Source organism: Cibotium barometz, chromosome 36, assembly GCF_041138505.1.
Source record: "Cibotium barometz isolate CiBa-2024 chromosome 36, ASM4113850v1, whole genome shotgun sequence".
In the NCBI taxonomy this organism is placed as follows: Eukaryota; Viridiplantae; Streptophyta; class Polypodiopsida; order Cyatheales; family Cibotiaceae; genus Cibotium; species Cibotium barometz.
In genome coordinates, this window is record NC_141081.1 from 37,329,888 (window position 1) to 37,345,765 (window position 15,878).

Below are 15,878 nucleotides of genomic sequence, written 5' to 3' on the forward strand. Positions count from 1 at the left end.
AAAGAGGAGATCTTAAGTGCTGTGCGAGCTCCAATAAGGGACGTTATGGCTATAGAGCCACAGCTGCCTACTCTGCAAGCCAATGCGCAAACTCCACCCCGATCGAATATATGGTGTGGGAAATGTCATGGCTATGGCCACATGGCTACAAAGTGTCCTACTGTATCTCGAGTCGTACCTGATCAACCACGAATCTTGTTTTGTACTTATTGTTTGAAAAACAATCATACAGAGGAAAATTGCTTCATTAAGCACATGAGAGAAGGCAAGCGTAGGGGATGAACACTAATTTTAATTGCATGGATAAGAATAATATTACTTATGAAATTGGACCTCCACCTCGACCTTTTATATGCAAAGAGGAATCCCAGAACCCTATAAGCAACAATTGCAGCAAGGATTACCCGCACAAGCCCGACCTCCATTTCCACGAGGGCGAGGGGACAAAGGCCAGGGTCACCATATCGGCCATATTTTGGCCGGGGTTATCAAGGATATGGAAGTCCTAATACAATTACCCAAGGAACAGTGATTTGTTGGAACTGCCACCAAGAAGGCCACATTGCTGCATATTGCCCGAATGCAAGGGCACACCAAGATTATGTTCCTTTATGCAAGCAATGCAGTGAGGAGGGCCATGAGGAGAAAGATTGCCCTAAAGACAAATTTAGGAATTTTGGAAATTATTCGAGTCCCATTTCTTATAGGATTGGTTGGAAACTCGGTATTTTTTGTGTAGTTTGAGCTAACATCTATTTGTTGGTGCACTCTTTGTGCCATTAGATTATATCTTGACACAACTATTTGGCGTATTTGTTTGTAGTTGTATAGATACATACGTCAATGTACAGACATCAATGCAACAATATTGGAAGGACAAGGAAAACATGACACTAAACTTAATTGAGATTATACAACACCTGTTAAATACTATCTCCACTTTGAGACATTGAAGTAAAAACATGTGCTTTATTTAATTTGCCAAAAGAATTCTAAATATCACTTAAAAAGAACCTTAGAAGTGAGATATCTCTAAAGGGTGTGGTGTTAGAAACAACAAAACAAAAAGTAAATCTCAATGACAGTACAATGTGCTAAGTTTACGATTGATCCACAGATAAAAACCCATCTTAGACACTATATCAAGATTATAAATTATGATATATATGCTCAAATTTGAGGGACATTGAAGTAAAAACATGGGATAATAATGCCAAAGAACACTTGGAAAAGGAACCTTAGAATTGATGGATCTCCAAAGAGTGTGGTGTTTAAAAACACCAGAAGCAATCAAATTTCAATGAGATTGTTACATTCAAGTTTACAACTTGAGATTGTGCCTTGTGTTAGAAGACATCCCCAAGGTTGGACATAAGTGGAGGTACGGCTCAAACTTAATTTTGAGCCTCACCGCTACACTAGGATATGGAGTAAGTGTAATTTCTTAATAGTAAGTGTGCATCATCATTTGTATTAGGCTCAAACTTAATTTTGAGCCTCTTAAGTTTGAGCCTCGCTGCTACACTAGGATATGGAGTAATTTCTTAATAATAGTAAGTGTGCATCATCATTTGTACCAGACGTTGGCATGAAATAAAGGATAAGTAGAATAGAAATATTCACTTTAATAGAAAAATGTTAAAAGTGAATCCAAAAAAGCCAATGTATTAATCAAAAGACTAATAATTATTTCAACAAATCCACACTTTGAACAAGACCTATGTTAGTAGTTGATAAGCTCCTTTCAATGATCACCATTCGTTGTACATTCATAAGCACTATCAATGCACTGGGCTATGAGCATGGTAGAGTGCTTTGCCTTTCTCTTCTTTGTAAGTTCTTGCTCCTCTTCTTGCACCTGAGAGCCTGTGTCTTCAGCTACTATTGTGCTTACATCAAGGACTTTTGTTTTGTCACCCTCCTTTTTATGTTTTGAAGGAGTTGCACCAGCATTTCTAGATGCTTCAAGTGCACTGTTCACTATGGCCCTGCATTTTTTCTCCACAATTTTCCTAACTTGAATGGTTGTTGTCTCCTTTTCAGGTATGGACTTTTTTCATGAATCCAAAGCCTTCTTTGCATGCCTCACCACTTTCACCAGGTCCTCCACATTATCCACCCCTGAGTTGTTGTTTCGAGAGCATCCAGAGTAAAGATTGGTGCACCATGTGGTTGCGAGGTAGCGGGCGCTCTGCTAGCTTCCATTCCTGTGAAGCACCAAAAAAGTTTCAAAACCTTAGAAAAAAATGGATTTAAATGCTACATATCAAATCAAAACCTATCAAACTTAAGAAACTTAATGCATGTTACAATTATTGATGCTTCACTTAGTTTTCTTGAATAGCGGGGGCCTCACTTGCATTTACTTAATCCATATAGAAGCTCGACTTAAGCTGGAGCCTAGATCTAAGTTGTGCACTCATATGCTAGGGGTACGCCAGCATAGAGAGGAAAAGCTCAAACTCAAGTTTTAGCCTTAAGGCGAAGTTCCATGTATGGGAGGCTTGAACTTAAGCTGGAGTCTAGATACAAGTTGTGCACTCATATGCCAGGGGTACACTAGTATATTGGAGCCTTAAGGCCAAGTTCCATATAGGGAAAATCCGAACTTAAGCTAGAGCCTAGATCCAAGTTGTGCACTCATATGACAGGGGTACACCAGCATATAGAGACAAGGCTCAAGCTCAAGTTCGAGCCTTTAGGCCAAGTTTTATGTAGGAGAGGCTCGAACTTAAGCTGGAGCCTAGATCCAAGTTGTGCACTCATATGCTAGGGATACGCTAGCATAGATAGGGAAGGCTCCAACTCAAGTTGGAGCCTTAAGGCCAAGTTCCATGTAAAGTTAAGCATGGAGAATGAGCCTTAACACATAAGTTCCATGTAGGGGAGATTCAATCTGAAGTTTGAGCCTTAAGGCTGGTGTACACTAGCAAAGGCTCTAACTCAAATTCGAGCCTTAAGGTTGGGGTACACTAGCATGGAGAACGAAGGCTCAATCTGAAGTTTGAGCCTTAAGGCCGGGGTGCACTAGCATGGACATCAAAGGCTCAAACTCAATTTCGAGCCTTAAGACCGGGGTGCACTAGCATGGAGAGCAAAGGCTCAAACTCAAGTTCGAGCCTTAAGGCCGGGGTGCAATAGCATGGAGAGCTAAGGCTCAAACTCAAGATCGAGCCTTAAGGTCAGGGTGCACTGGCATGGAGAACGAAGGCTCAATCTACAGTTCGAGCATTAAGGCCGGGGTGCACTAGCATGGAGAGCAAAGGAGCAAAGGCTCAAACTCAAGTTCGAGTCTTAAGGCCGGGGTGCACTAGCATGGAGAGCAAAGGCTCAAACTCAAGTTTGAGCCTTAAGGCCGGGGTGCACTAACATGGAGAACAAAGACTCAATCTAGGTCGAGCCTTAAGGCCGGGGTACACTAGCATGGAGAATGAAGGCTCAATTTGAAGTTCGAGCCTTAAGGCCGGGGTGCACTAGCATGGAGAGCAAAGGCTCAAACTCAAGTTCAAGCCTTAAGACCGGGGTGCACTAGCATGGAGAATAAAGGCTCAATCTGAAGTTCGAGCGTTCAGGCCGGGATGCACTAGTATGGAGAGCAAAGGAGCAAAGGCTCAAACTAAAGTTCGAGCCTTAAGGCCGGGGTGCACTAGCATGGAGAGCAAAGGCTCAAACTCAAGTTCGAGCCTTAAGGCCGGGGTGCACTAACATGGAGAGCAAAGGCTCAAACTCAAGTTTGAGCCTTAAGGTCGAGGTGCACTAACATGGAGAACAAAGACTCAATCTAGGTCGAGCCTTAAGGCTGGGGTATACTAGCATGGAGAACGAATGCTCAATCTGAAGTTCGAGCCTTAAGGCCGGGGTGCACTAGCATGGAGAGCAAAGGCTCAAACTCAAGTTCGAGCCTTAAGGCCGGGGTGCACTAACATGGAGAACAAAGACTCAATCTAGGTGCACTAACAAGTTCGAGCCTTAAGGCCGGGGTACACTAGCATGGAGAACGAAGGGTCAATCTGAAGTTCGAGCCTTAAGACTGGGGTGCACTAGCATGGAGAGCAAAGGCTCAAACTCAATTTTGAGCCTTAAGACCGGGGTGCACTAGCATGGAGAGCAAAGACTCAAACTCAAGTTCGAGCCTTAAGGCCGGGGTGCACTAGCATGGAGAGCAAAGGAGCAAAGGCTCAAACTGAAGTTCGAGCCTTAACGTCGGGGTGCACTAGCATGGAGAGCAAAGGCTCAAACTCAAGTTCGAGCCTTAAGGCCGGGGTGCACTAACATGGAGAGCAAAGGCTCAAACTCAAGTTCGAGCCTTAAGGCCGGGGTGCACTAACATGGAGAACAAAGACTCAATCTAGGTCGAGCCTTAAGGCCGTGGTACACTAGCATGGAAAACGAAGGCTCAATCTGAAGTTCGAGCCTTAAGACTGGGGTGCACTAGCATGGAGAGCAAAGGCTCAAACTCAATTTTGAGCCTTAAGACCGGGGTGCACTAGCATGGAGAGCAAAGACTCAAACTCAAGTTCGAGCCTTAAGGCCGGGGTGGTGCACTAGCATGGAGAGCAAAGGAGCAAAGGCTCAAACTGAAGTTTGAGCCTTAACGTCGGGGTGCACTAGCATGGAGAGCAAAGGCTCAAACTCAAGTTCGAGCCTTAAGGCCGGGGTGCACTAACATGGAGAGCAAAGGCTCAAACTCAAGTTCGAGCCGCCTTAAGGAACAAAGACTCAATCTAGGTTGAGCCTTAAGGCCGGGGTACACTAGCATGGAAAACGAAGGCTCAATCTGAAGTTCGAGCCTTAAGACTGGGGTGCACTAGCATGGAGAGCAAAGGCTCAAACTCAATTTCGAGCCTTAAGACCAGGGTGCACTAGCATGGAGAGCAAAGGCTCAAACTCAAGTTCGAGCCTTAAGGCCGGGGTGCACTAGCATGGAGAGCAAAGGCTCAAACTCAAGTTCGAGCCTTAAGGCCGGGGTGCACTAGCATGGAGAGCAAAGGAGCAAAGGCTCAAACTCAAGTTCGAGCCTTAACGCCGGGGTGCACTAGCATGGAGAGCAAAGGCTCAAACTCAAGTTCGAGCCTTAAGGCCGGGGTGCACTAACATGGAGAGCAAAGGCTCAAACTCAAGTTCGAGCCTTAAGGCCGGGGTGCACTAGCATGGAGAGCAAAGGCTCAAACTCAAGTTCGAGCCTTAAGGCCGGGGTACACTAGCATGGAGAACGAAGGCTTAATCTGAAGTTCGAGCCTTAAGACTGGGGTGCACTAGCATGGAGAGCAAAGGCTCAAACTCAATTTCGAGCCTTAAGACCGGGGTGCACTAGCGTGGAGAGCAAAGGCTCAAACTCAAGTTCGAGCCTTAAGGTCGGGGTGCACTAGCATGGAGAGCAAAGGCTCCAACTCAAGTTCGAGCCTTAAGGCCGGGGTGCACTAGCATGGAGAGCAAAGGCTCAAACTCAAGTTCGAGCCTTAAGGCCGGGGTGCACTAGCATGGAGAGCAAAGGAGCAAAGGCTGAAACTCAAGTTCGAGCCTTAACGTTGGGGTGCACTAGCATGGAGAGCAAAGGCTCAAACTCAAGTTCGAGCCTTAAGGCCGGGGTGCACTAAGATGGAGAGCAAAGGTTCAAACTCAAGTTCGAGCCTTAAGGCCGGGGTGCACTAACATGGACAACAAAGACTCAATCTAGGTCGAGCCTTAAGGCCGGGGTACACTAGCATGGAGAACGAAGGCTCAATATGAAGTTTGAGCCTTAAGACTGGGGTGCACTAGCATGGAGAGCAAAGGCTCAAACTCAATTTCGAGCCTTAAGACCGGGGTGCACTAGCATGGAGAGCAAAGGCTTAAACTCAAGTTCGAGCCTTAAGGCCATGGTGCACTAGCATGGAGAGCAAAGGCTCAAACTCAAGTTCGAGCCTTAAGGCCGGGGTGCACTAGCATGGAGAGCAAAGGCTCAAACTCAAGTTCGAGCCTTAAGGCCGGGGTGCACTAGTATGGAGAGCAAAGGAGCAAAGGCTCAAACTCAAGTTCGAGCCTTAACGCCGGGGTACACTAGCATGGAGAGCAAAGGCTCAAACTCAAGTCTGAGCCTTAAGGCGGGGGTGCACTAACATGGAGAGCAAAGGCTCAACGAGCCTTAAGGCCGGGGTGCACTAACATGGAGAACAAAGACTCAATCTAGGTCGAGCCTTAAGGCCGGGGTACACTAGCATGGAGAACGAAGGCTCAATCTGAAGTTCGAGCCTTAAGACTGGGGTGCACTAGCATGGAGAGCAAAGGCTCAAACTCAATTTTGAGCCTTAAGACCGGGGTGCACTAGCATGGAGAGCAAAGGCTTAAACTCAAGTTCGAGCCTTAAGGCCAGGGTGCACTAGCATGGAGAGCAAAGGCTCAAACTCAAGTTCGAGCCTTAAGGCCGGGGTGCACTAGCATGGAGAGCAAAGGCTCAAACTCAAGTTCGAGCCTTAAGGTCAGGGTGCACTAGCATGGAGAGCAAAGGAGCAAAGGCTCAAACTCAAGTTCGAGCCTTAACGCCGGGGTGCACAAGCATGGAGAGCAAAGGCTCAAACTCAAGTTCGAGCCTTAAGGCCGGGGTGCACTAGCATGGAGAGCAAAGGCTCAAACTCAAGTTCGAGCCTTAAGGCCGGGGTGCACTAGCAAAGGCTCAAACTCAAGTTCGAGCCTTAAGGCCGAGGTGCACTAGCATGGAGTGCAAACAATCTACGACGAGCAACGATTGATAAATGGCACACTTAGCGTGCAATCAAGTAAGCGTTTATATTGATATAGACAATCAATTGAAGAAGGACTTACTTGTTGCGTAAAGTATTCAATTAGATAAGGGAACACACGAAATGTAGATAGGCGCACGAAAGTCTCTGATGTCACACAGACGTGACGGATGCTTGAAGTCTCCGATGGCGTGTGGGCGTGATGGTTTTGTAGGAAACAGAGGTCGAAACCAACGCCGCAGGGCTGAGCGAGTACTTCACAGACAGGAAACACAGATGATTACGCGAGCGTCGAGCGGGAGAGAATTTGAAATCCAAATTTGAATTTGGTGAAAATTTGAAATTCAAATTTCAAATGGAGAGGGTCGAAATTGTGGCACGAGCGCCGAGCAAGGGAAAATTTGAAATTCAAATTTGAATTTGGTGGAACAAATGGAGAGGGGGGAAATTTGAAATTCAAATTTCAAATGGGGGGGCGGGGCGCTGGTGATGACGAGAGGAAGGGGGGCGGTTTGCGAGAGGGGGGCTGGCATGGCGATCTGCAAGGGAGGGGGCTAGCATGGGAGACGAGAGGGAGAGGGGGAAATTTGAAATTCAAATTTCAAAAAGGGAAAATTTGAAATTCAAATGGGGGAATGGGGCGCTGGTGATGGCGAGAGGGGGAAATTTGAAATTCAAATTTCAAATGGGGGGTCTGGCGAGAGGGAGAGGGGGGGCTGGCGAGTCTGCGGAGAGGCAGGGGGTTGGCGATGGCGTGGAGATGAGAGGGGGGGTGGGCGTGGCTATGAGAGGGAGAGGGGGGGTCTGGGCGTGGAGATGACAATGGCAATGGCGTGGAGACGAGGGGGGTCTGGGCGTGGCTGCGGCGAGAGGCAGAGGGGGGGTGGGCGTGGGTGCGAGAGACGAGGGGGGGTCTGGGCGTGGCTGCGAGAGGCAGAGGGGGGGTGGGCGTGGCTGCGAGAGGGAGAGGGGGGGTCTGGGCGTGGAGATGGCGTGGAGGGCATGGCTGCGAGAGGGAGAGGGGGGGTCTCGGCGTGGAGATGGTAATGGCGATGGCGTGGCTGCGAAGGCGATGGCGATGGCGTGGAGGGCGTGGCTGCGAGAGGGAGAGGGGGGGTGGGCATGGGGCTGCGAAGGCAATGGCGATGGAGGGCGTGGAGATGGCAATGGCGATGGCGTGGATGCGAAGGCAATGGCGATGGCGTGGAGGGCGTGGCTGCGAGAGGGAGAGGGGGGGTCTGGGCGTGGTGGCGAGAGGGGGGGTGGGCGTGGAGCTGCGAAGGCAATGGCGATGGAGGGCGTGGCTGCAAGAGGGAGAGGGGGGGTCTGGGCGTGGCTGCGAGAGGGGGGGTGGGCGTGGAGACGAGAGGGCGCTGGCGATGGTCTGGATGCGATGCGAGAGGGAGGGCTGGCGATGGTTCGATCAATTGCGATGGTCTAAATTGATAGGCATAGGCCCCGATCAATCACTTCTTGGTCTGAATTAGGCTCCGATAAATTGATACTTCTTGTCCTTTGACATTCAACGGGGGCACAGGCTTTGTCATGCAGAAAGGAATTTCGATTTCGATTTCATTGCCCAAGCCCAAGCCCAAGCCCAAGCCCAGGCCTAGGCCCCAGGTCCCAGGTCTTTTGATTATAGTTAGTTTCACTTTTGTCTATATACCCTTCTTCACCGACACCCCACTTGTTCTCTGGGATTATTCTAGCTTCCCTTCTATTCCTACTTGCTTGTGTAATAGACAAGGCTCCAACTCAAGTTTGAGCCTTGAGCTTGAGCTTGAGATTTCTTCTTCTCTTCCCTCTTTCCCCATACACCCAAATATACTTTCTAGCTTCCCTCTCTATTCCTACTTGCTTGTGTAATAGACAAGGCTCAAACTCAAGTTTGAGCCTTGAGCTTGAGCTTGAGATTTCTTCTTTTCTTCCCTCTTTCCCCATACACCCAAATATACTTTCTAGCTTCCCTCTCTATTCCTACTTGCTTGTGTAATAGACAAGGCTCAAACTCAAGTTTGAGCCTTGAGCTTGAGCTTGAGATTTCTTCTTTTCTTCCCTCTTTCCCCATACACCCAAATATACTTTTAGCTTCCTACAACTTTACTTTCAGCTTCCTAGAAGCGAACTAGCATCCGCGGGTTAGGCTCAAACTTTTGTTGGAGGTGAGATTCAAACTTTGGTTAGAGCCTAAACTCATGTTGAGATTGAATTACATTTATAGTTCTGTGTACTACCGTAAAAACATTGCTTTAATCTTTCTTATTGAGATCTTGATTTTCTCAGGGATTGGAGGGTCTAAAACAAGGTGCTTCAGTGTTTCTCATTGATGGTTCTGCAAAGGAAGGCACGCGGGGTTATTCATTCCATTGATGCATCTCAAACATGACATTGTGGTTTTCAATTCATTGGTGAGACATGTGCAGCAATACATGTTCAACAAAGCTTTGATGACACATTTCTCATTCCATTTGCCACAATGGATGCAAGAACAATGTCTCAAGCAGTTGGAAGCATCATCAAATGGCCATTGGTCAACCTTGTTATGGACAAAGACATTACTAATACCAAAGAGGATAATTTTGCAGAACTTCTTGTTGATCAAGAAGATCACTTTATAGATAGGGAGAGCTGAAAAGAGAAAAGTGTCATCCTCTAGGATGACAACAGATCTACAAAACTTGGCAATGGAGTAGGTATTGCTGGTCCACCCATACGAGGCTATAAATTATAGAGAACTAGGGGAGAGTAGCTTGGGTGTCATTATAGAAGGATCTTTGCATCCCAGTTCAACTTGTGTTTCAGGTCTGAATTTGGTTAGTTTGCCGATCAGGCAACTCACATTTAAGAATGGTGAACCATTAGTGAAGGACACAGAATCTTCTTCTATTGATGAGGGTATTCAAGATCACTTCATGCAAAAAAATATTGACAGCCTAAACAATTCAAGTGATGAAAAAGAGGATGATGATGTAGAGAGCAATGATGGCGATAGTTCTGATGAGACAGACACCATGATGCCATGATCACTGACTATGATATCATTGAAGGGACAAATAAGAAAAGGAGCTATGTCCATAGGGTAAGGGTAATGAAAAATTACGATAAAACCCATGGAGCTAGCAAAAAATGTGATGTTGCAAACATTCACAACGTCGCAACCATTGATTGTTGCGAGAAGCCATGTTGTCAATTTGGAGATAGATCCAAAATCATGCAAGCTAGGGTACACTTTTGGGGACCAAAGCTATAGTACACGATACACATTTGTACGAGATTGCATGGGCATGGCCTATAGACAAGGTCAAGATGACAAGTGCTTTGAGTTCACATTTGATGGGAAGAAGGTTTGTAGTAAAGCATGGTATGTAATGCATGGCATTGGTAAGTCAACGTTCTATAGGCTGAGAAAGAAGTTCTTGAATGGTGCATGTAATGTCAGTCATGGCAACAGTGGGATAATACGGAAGGGCATGACACATGTTGAGATGGCAAAATCAATCATACAGGGCTTCATAGATAATAATGCCGATCAAATGCCACATAGGTCAAGGACAACTATGCATGGAGCCCGCGAGACCCAACGTGTTCTACCAGCAATGTACAAACAGGTGGACATATTGCGTGAAGTGAATGACACACTTGTCTCATTCGAAGACCGGCCACTGTCACAACCATCATTCTCTCAAGATTGTGGAACACAGAGTTCAAGACAGTTAGTTTATCAAAAACCAGCACCTTCTCAAAATGCGACATTTGTATGGCAATCAAGGTCAAGTTGGAATCAACAAAAAATCAAGAGGAGCATGCTAGATACATGGCATAAAGAAGGGCACATATGTTGCAGCAAATGAGTTGTAGAAATCTATACTATGCTTGGAGGAGCTCTTCCGAAATGAACCCAAATAGGTATTTGTGTATTATACATGATAAGATGGACCAGAGCAAGACTGCCATACCACAAATTAAACCAGTTCCTAAATCTCTCAATGGGGTTGAGAGGCTTCCAGTATCCTTAAGAGGAATGCTCACTCATGGTGGACATGGACAAACAGCTTATGGTCACTTTGCCTTGGGGTTATGGCCAAGTGATCCCAACTTCACAATTTCATCTCTCTCAAAATGTTTAAGAAACTTAGAAAGAGGAGAGCAACACATGTATGGTGACTTGAGCTCACAAAACTCAGATGCAGAACCACGAACAGATCTTTTGTATTGTGTTTTGTCTACTATGGCCCTGTATTAGCATATGGAAGTGCTAAAGGAGAGAAACGCATATTGCAAGCAGAGCATTGAGGATGCACATGCAGAGACACATGTAGAAACAAATGTGGATACAGAGGGATATTGTTCTTCACATATGCAGTCAGTCTTTCATATGGAAGTGCTAAAGGAGAGAAACGCATATTGCAAGCAGAGCATTGAGGATGCAGATGCAGAGACACATGTAGAAACAAATGTGGATACAGAGGGAAATTGTTCTTCACATATGCAGTCAGTCTTTCATATGGAAGTGCTAAAGGAGAGAAACGCATATTGCAAGCAGAGCATTAAGGATGCAGATGCAGAGACACATGTAGAAACAAATGTGGATACAGAGGGAAATTGTTCTTCACATATGCAGTCAGTCTTTCATATGGAAGTGCTAAAGGAGAGAAATGCATATTGCAAGCAGAGCATTAAGGATGCAGATGCAGAGACACATGTAGAAACAAATGTGGATACAGAGGGAAATTGTTCTTCACATATGCAGTCAGTCTTTCGTACTAACACACATGTGCAGGATAGGGGCAATGCCAATGCCTCAAGTTTAATGCCATCAAATTCAAGGACATTTTTCAAGAGATTTCCAAGGACGTTGTTGTTGCAACTTAACAATTGTGGTTCTGAAAATAAGAATCGTTATGTATTTGCCACCCTTTAAGTATGTTAAGGAAAATGAGAAGGTTGTGGAGGGCTTAAAAAACATGTCAATTGGTGGAAAGAGCACTTGCAAGAGAAAGGAGACCAAAGTGATTATGCTAAGTGGATCAATCCGGTCCTTGCCTATTGGGAGAATCTTATGCTAAACATGCAGACCCCTAGTGCAAGGGAAGACATTGGATCTCATGACTTTTGGCCAAGGAGTGTATGCAAAAAAGCTAAGCCTTTTAACCTTCAAGTGGAGGATGATGTAGATGAAAGGTTTGATGTAAATGAGGACCATTATTGTGGTCCAATGCGCAACAGACCTGCTGAAGAGTTCAACCCGACTCTTGATGTGTCTAAAGGAGATTTTGTGCTTGTACAACCTTGTGATGCAAATTACCCAATATGGTTGGGAGTGACAACAAGTGATGTTGATCAAAACAACAACTCGATAAACTACCTACAAGTTCAGATACAATATTGGGCACCAATTTCAAAGAAGAAGAATGCAAGTGATGTGGAGGTTTATAAGGATTGCTGGGCAACTAGCTTCGTAATCTTTTAGCAATGTTGTATGAAGCTACCAAACTCATAGTTCAATCATTATTCAGATTGTAAGGCTTTCTTAAGCTTTTAAATTTATGGTTCACCCATTGTTCAAGAATTTTGATTCAATACAGATGGTGATCTTTTTAATTCTATCACCTAGTCTTTCTTACAACTTAAAGTTACATTGAATATCCTTTCTTTGTTAAAGTTTCTGTGTTTGATGGTCAACTGGAGGCTATGTGATATAAACAAACTTAATTCTTGGTGTGCATGTGTGTGTGTGTGTGCAGGCAAATTTACATCCCACCAACATTCATATATACTTGTTACAAATGTACAATAGTACATAACTCATATCGCATTATTCAAATGCTTGTTGAGAACATCCAATAATAAATCTTGCATATCGCACAGTAAACATTGTATTGGATCTAACAAAGAATTGTCCCAAAATTGTGCATATTTCCCAAAATTCCTAAATTTGAGTTCCTAAAAGTAATGCAAAATTAATAGGGGACAAAGGGAAGCAAATTGTAGATGAGGGTCCAAGTAATTCAGCAAATTTAGTGGAAGTAGTCCCTATAGTAGGTGCTAGGAAAGAATCGGCAGACAGAAAATCTAGAAAGGTGACATTTTCTCATAATCATCCAATGGTGGGAGTTGTCACTAGATCCCAGGGGAAAATGCAAAGGACTGCAGAAAGCTTGCCGAAATCAACCCAATTAGAAGGAGGAAAAGTAAGCATGCTTAAGGAGGCATCTTTAGAGGAAGTTGCAGAGAGTCAAGAGCCAGTGAGCAATCGTCTGATCAACCTCCCATAGCACGAGTAGGAAAAGGCCCTCAACTTGGTGTAACACCTTTCCCTGATAGATTAAAAGTACCACGTGCTAAGAAGGTCGAGATAGGTGCTAAAGTTGATCCAAAACCTCAATTTGATTTATAGGATATATTGGAACAGTGTGAGGTGTCTATTAGTCTACCTACATTAGCGGAGATCTCTCCAATATGTCGAAAGCAGATGTATCAACGACTTGCACGTCAATGTTCGCGGGTGAGAAAAGAAGTGACTCCTAAAGAACCTTTGGAAACAGGAGTGCAAGTAATTGATATGTTTATGGATTCTGAGGCTCCGACTATTATGGTAGAAATTGGACATCATCAAGTCATGAAGGTACAGCTAGATGGAGGAGCTGCGGTGAATCTCATGACTGAACACACGATGGAAGAGTTGGGCCTAAAGGGTTTAGAGCCCACAAATATCATGTTGCGAGTAGCAGATCAACGTCGAGTGAAACCCTTAGGTCTGCTTCAAGGAGTAAAGACTATAATAGCTGGATTGGAGTTTTGCATTACCTATCTAGTAGTGCGACCGCATTCCTATGGTGCAGCGTTTCCAATCTTGGTAGGACGACCTTGGTTAGTACAAGCTCGATGTGTTCAAAAGTGGCATAAAGGGATAATAACCATAGGTCCACGCACGGATAGAGTTCAATTGAGGGTTGTGTCTAAAGAATTCTTGAGGGAGTTCATTAAACCACCTTCTACAACCAAAGAAATGACGGGATATGGAAGTGATACATCCGTTGGTGAGGAAGTAGTCCAAGAACGCTTTGCATTAAATAAAGATAAGTATGCTCGTTTTCTTCAAAATGGGTATCAAATGCAAATGGTTGATACGGATGAGCCTATAATGCAAAAGAGAGAGTGCTCTAACTTTGCTTTGTGGATGCTGGTATGGGAGAATATCGAGTGCATTTTTCTTCGGAGAATGACTCTGACAATGACATTACCGATTGGTTGTCATCACCAGAGGAGTGTGTAGTGGATTGCTTTTTCATGGATACAATCAAGCAGAGGAGAGCAGACGATGGGGATAAAGCAAGGCACCAAGAGCTATATGCCCTTATTGAGAAATTGCAAGAGCAGTTAGAGCTAGAACGAGTTTTTTCTAGTGAGTCCATGGACGCATTATTAAGGAAGGTGAAGCTACTAGAGGAAGATAAGGGACGAGCTAAGATAAAAATTAGACATTTGCAAGATTTGACCTTGCAACTTGAAGAGTGCCGTCATGAAGAAGAAACTTCTTGGGAAGCCTTACTTCGAGAAAAAGATCGTGAGATTGGTAGTTGTCGTCGACAGGAACTCAAATATAATGCGAGGTATACTCGAAAGTTGCTCAGAGAATGTGAGAGATATAAGCAAAAAGATAACAAGAGTGAGGATGGCTCGTCATTGCAAAAGATGAGTAGAAGGAAAAATAAGTCATTTTCCAGAGAGTTCTTGAAAGCACAATACAATGAAACAATAGGAGGTGATAGAGGAGAGTTCAATGATTGGACTGATTCCAAGACGATTGAGGTAGTGAGGGATGCTTTTATGGTCCAAATTGAGGAGCCTATCAATGATGAAGAAGAAATAGACCCTTTAATGGTGATACCTTATACCCATGAAAGTCTTGTAAGTGCTCATTCTTCGCACGAAGAGGAGGAGGAGTGTAACACCAAGCAAAAGTTTCTAGAAAATGTTTGTTTCAAAGTGAGAGACCATCCACCTATACAAGCTAGATCTCGTCGACGATCAGCCTTTGTTTCTGATGCATTAGAAATTACTCAGCGCTGGGAAGTTGAAGAGGGAAAATGCTTTACATTGGGGAGTCAATTGCAAGAACGAACCTTAACTAGATTGAGAGAGGTGCTACAAACATACAAACATGTCTTTTCTTGGTCCTATAAAGACTTACAGGGAGTGAAACCTGAGATATGCCAGCATTACATTGATTTAGAGCCAAACGCTAGGCCGGTATGCCAACGTCAAAGGCGCACAAACCCTGTCTATGCAGAGCTTGTGAAAGCAGAAATAACAAAGCTGTTAGATGCGGGTTTCATTTATCCTGTGGCATACAGTGAGTGGGTTTCCCCAATTGTAGTTGTTCCAAAGAAAAATCGTAAGATTAGAATTTGTGTGGATTATCGAAAGCTAAATGATAAGACTAAGAAGGATCACTTTCCATTGCCTTTCACTGATCAAGTTCTAGACCGAGTAGCAGGGCATAAATTGTATTCCTTCTTAGATGGTTTTAGCAGTTATAATCAAATACAAATCCATCCAGATGATCAACCAAAAACCACTTTTACAACAGAATGGGGAACTTATGCTTATCGAGTGATGCCATTTGGATTATGTAATGCTCCATCTACTTTCCAACGGGTGATGATGGCTTCATTTCAAGAGTTTTTACAAAAGTGGATGGAAATCTTTTTGGACGATTTTTCAATTCAAGGGGATGAGGAGGATATGCTTGAGAAGTTGGCTAAGGTCTTTGATCGTTGTCAGCAAACTGGTATTTCCTTGAATCCGGAGAAATGTGTTTTTGGCATTAAGAAAGGAATCTTGTTAGGTCACGTGATTTCATCTGAGGGCATTACTGTGGATGATAGTAAAATCAATAAGATACGTGATCTGCCTGCTCCTACAACCATGAAGCAATTACGAGGGTTTTTGGGACATGCTAATTATTATCGCCGATTCATATTGAATTTTGCTTCGGTGGTAAACCCTTTAACTATTCTTCGGAAGGATGTACCCTTTGAATGGTCACAAGATTGTCAGGAGGCTTTTGATACGATCAAAGATCGATTGATAAAAGCACCAGTTTTGATACCCCCAGATTGGTCTAAACCTTTTCATATTCATGCAGATGCTTCA